The 4,103-nt window shown below is 39.7% G+C and overlaps 1 long non-coding RNA gene across 1 annotated transcript in view; it reads right to left on the reverse strand.

Annotated features, from left to right (window-relative positions):
* LOC117961798 overlaps window positions 1-3,881 on the reverse strand; it is a 12,381-nt gene extending 8,500 nt beyond the window's left edge. The window contains exons 1-2 of the long non-coding RNA XR_004660498.1: window positions 3,871-3,881; window positions 3,507-3,513 (exon numbers count right to left, since the gene is read on the reverse strand). This is a non-coding gene — a long non-coding RNA (uncharacterized LOC117961798). The remainder of the gene's footprint in view (window positions 1-3,506; window positions 3,514-3,870) is intronic.
* Between the last annotated feature and the right edge of the window lie 222 nt (window positions 3,882-4,103).

Here is a 4,103-nt window from a genome sequence, read left to right on the forward strand (position 1 = left end):
CTATAATGGAGTGAAATGGAAATTTGTAAGTGACCCCAAACTTTTGACCGGTAGTGTATATATATATATATATATATACACACACACACACACAGTACAGGCCAACAGTTTGAACACACCTCATTCAATGCGTTTCCTTTAGTTTCATGACTTTTTACATTGTAGATTACCACTAAAAGCATCAAAATTATGAATGAACACATGTGGAATGATATACTTAACAAAAAAGTGTGAAATAACTGAATAATATTTATTTTATTCTAGTTTCTTCAAAGTCGTAGTATGTATAGTTACAATGGGGTTCGAAAGTTTTGGCACCTCAGGTAAAACTTTGTATTAATGTGCATAAAAAAGCCAAGAAAAAATGGAAAAATCTCCAAAAGGCATCAAATGACGGATTAGACATTCGTATAATATGTTACAAAAAATTGGATTTTCTTTCCATCATCTACACTTTCGAAATAAATGGAGTTAATTTGTTAACTACGGTTTGGGAGCAGGGCCACGCCTAAACCACACCTCTAATCACCAGACAAACCTAGATATACTGTGCTGCGCAGCCTGCACTTCTCTCTCTTGTCTCTTCTAGGTACCGTCTGGGGGTCTGTAAACTATTCGGGAGAAAACTGCTTCTGAGACGGAACCCCCACCCTGAGTCTCTTCCACCCGGTCATCACACATCCTCCCAGACCAGCCATCAGACGACATCCACATCAATTTTGCACATTCATAATGTTCATTTGCACATTCATAATGTTTATTAAATCTTTAACTAACACATGGTTGTGGCGTGGTCCATGCTAGTGAACAGAAAAACAAAAAATGGCGTCTGCAAAAGTTTGGGCACCTTGCAGAGTTTCTAGCATGCACAGCCCCCCCCCCCCTTTGGAAAGCTGAGTCCTGACAGCATCATGGATTGTTCTTAATCACCATAACGAAAGACCAGGTGATGTCAATCTTAAGGTTCAGCAACCATTGGTTCTTCTAAGCAGTTGTCTAGAAACTGAAACTGAAAATAGTTGACGCTCACAAAGCAGGAGAAGGCTATAAGAAGATAGCAAAGCGTTTTCAGATGCCAATATCCTCTGTTTGGAATGTAATTAAGAAATGGCAGTCATCATCAACAGTGGAAGTTAAAGCAAGATCAGGAAGACCAAGAAAAATATCAGACAGAACAGCTTGCAGGATTGTGAGAAAAGCAAGTCCAAACACACGTTTCATCCAGAATCCAGAAAGACCTGGAAGACACTGGAATTGTGGTATGCCATTCCACTATAAAGAGATACTTGTTCAGATATGGTCTTCATGGAAGAGTCATCAGAAGAAAACCTCTTCTCCTCACCACAAAAATCTGCGTTGGAAGTTTGTAAATGAACATATAGACAAGGCTGATGCATTGTGGAAACAAGTTCTGTGGACAGATGAGGTTAAAGTAGAACTTTTTGGCCACAGTGAGAAAAGGTACGTTTGGAGAAGAAAGGGCACAGAATTTAATGAAAAGAACCTCTGCCCAACTGTTAAGCATAGGGGGGATCAAACATGCTTTGGGGTTGTATTGCAGCCAGTGGCACAGGGAACATTTCAAGATTAGAAGGAAAAATGTATTCAATAAAATTTCAGCAAATTTTAGACGCTAACTTGATGCAATCTGTGAAAAAGCTGAAGTTAAAGAGAGGGTGGCTTCTAAAATGGATAATGATCCTAATCACACCTCAATATCCACGATGGATTACATCAAGAGGCGTAAACTGAAGGTTTTGCCATGGCCTTCCCAATCTCTTGACCTCAACATAATTGAAAATCTTAAGATATACTTTAAAGAAACAGTGCATGACAGACAGCCCAGAAATCTCAAAGAACTGGAATACTTTTGGAAGGAAGAATGGGCGAAGATACCTCAAACAAGAATTGAAAGACTCTTGGCTGGCTACAAGAAGCGTTTCCAAGCTGTGATACTTGCCAAACGTGGTAGGTACAAGGTATTAACTCTGCAGGGGGCCCAAACTTTCGCAGACACCATTTTTTGTGTTCTGTTATTTTGAAAGTTTAAATGATGTAAATAAAATCTAACTTTTTTGACACCTAAACAAATGTCTGATCTCTCATTTGATACCTTTTGGAGATTTTCCATCTTTTCTTGGCGTCTTTATGCACATTAATACAAATTTTTACCTGGGGTTCCCAAACTTTTGAACCCCACTGTTTATATGTATATGACGGAAGATTTTTTTTCTCCATATCGTACACCCCTAATGTGGAATATAGAGAGTGAAAACAGAGTTGTGCAGACAATTGTAATCCATACTTCATGGACAATAACAGTATATAAAGGCAGAGAGAGAATTATTAGTGGCTTATTTTCTGCTCATTAATGATTCTGTCACACTTAACCAAGCAGCTAATAATATATTAACTCCCCTCCCCTAAAAAACAAAACCACTATGGCAGAGGCCATCCACAGTATACTTGCAGGCCCCAGACTGTTAATAGCATGCCAAGATGCTGTGAAATTAACTCTGCACCTTTAATTCAAAGTGAACCGTGGCACCTCGATGAAGGAAAGGATAAGACTGCAAGTGTGAGGTTTGTATGAACTGACAATAAGAGGACAAATGAGGGAGATGAATGCATTCTATAGCCAACTGTTTAATTACATTTTTAAGTGCAGAATATGAAGGCATCAGTTATGCCCACTCACCGACCAATTGTTCTGCTTCTTCAAACAGGAGGATACTGTTTACTCTTGACAAATGTGCTCCAGTGAGCATAAATAATTTTGAAGGGCACAACCTCTACCTTACACAGATTAATATTCATAAAGGCAATTTTGTCTTTTTAATTTTCTCGGAGAGCTCGGCAATAGCTGTGGTTTATGGATGTTTATCGGAGGGAATCAAACCTCTTTGAAAAGATATGCTGGTTTAATCAAAATGGTTTGGTTTGCCCTCTTTATTTTCCTACTTAAAGCAGGCCTGTCCCTGGCCTTTGCTTGGCTGAACCTGTGGATCGATCTAAGCTATAGCACAACATTTTATTATCTGAGGTGGGAAACTATTTCTGCCTCCGTCTGCTTCTTGGATTTTTACCTTTACTTAACCCCATCTCAATAGCTCATCTCTCTCTTGGTCTGAACTTTCTCATATATTAGAAGTGCACGCTTCTACCCGTAGTTGTGAGTGAACTCATGCACTATGTATGGCATCGATCAGAGAACAAACACATCACTTCACTGCCTCCTCTGCTCCTCTCCCTTACCCCTGGAGACATTGTTTATCTTGTTTGTATGTTGGCCCGGTTGCCTGGTCTGGGTGAATGTGCTTGTTGTTTGTTCCTTTCCTTGGCAAAAAATCGCAGACAGTGGAGCATTGAATGTGTGCACGTTCAGATCTCATTCCTTCTCACTGTTGTATTTCACTCCATCAATGTCAATCAACAGTCAACCTGACATATAAACAGAAAGAGTGAGAGCTGGTGAGGGACAGGAAGGCAATGACCCTGAACTTAACTTTTTTTCTGCCTGGCTTCTAGGTGTAACAGGTTGTTATGTCATGATTGTTTGTAGATCCTTGTATCCTTATATCAAGGGTAAAATACACAAACATGCACACTCGCACACACACACACACACACACACACACACCTCTCCGGAGTCAATAGCTCAGATTTGATAGCCATATAACTCCCAATGGGACCAACTCAATCAAAAGACATTTGCAGCTATAATTAGTTATTGCTGCAGTTGTTTCTTTACAAATAATTCCATAGACTTATTTAGTGACTCGCTTATAATGCAGGCCATTATTACCAATGCACAAATGAAAGCTTATATTCTCAACAAGAGTGCAGTTTTAACTGCATCACTTCCCTCACTGTTGTTGTGGTGAGTTCAATTCACAGAGGGAAAGAAATGTGCAATACAACACCTACATAAATTTGACTGATCACCTGGACTCTCCGCTTTTATGGTGGCAGTGAAAACCTCTATTTCACACATCATCTCAAAACCTCCCATAAATGCTCAACTGAGCCCATAACCAGTTATTTAGAGGACCTGCACCGACTAAACAAACAGAGGCTGAGAGAGAAGGGTTGCCAGGGTGTCC

The sequence above is a fragment of the Etheostoma cragini genome, chromosome 18 (genome assembly GCF_013103735.1).
Source record: "Etheostoma cragini isolate CJK2018 chromosome 18, CSU_Ecrag_1.0, whole genome shotgun sequence".
NCBI lineage: Eukaryota > Metazoa > Chordata > Actinopteri > Perciformes > Percidae > Etheostoma > Etheostoma cragini.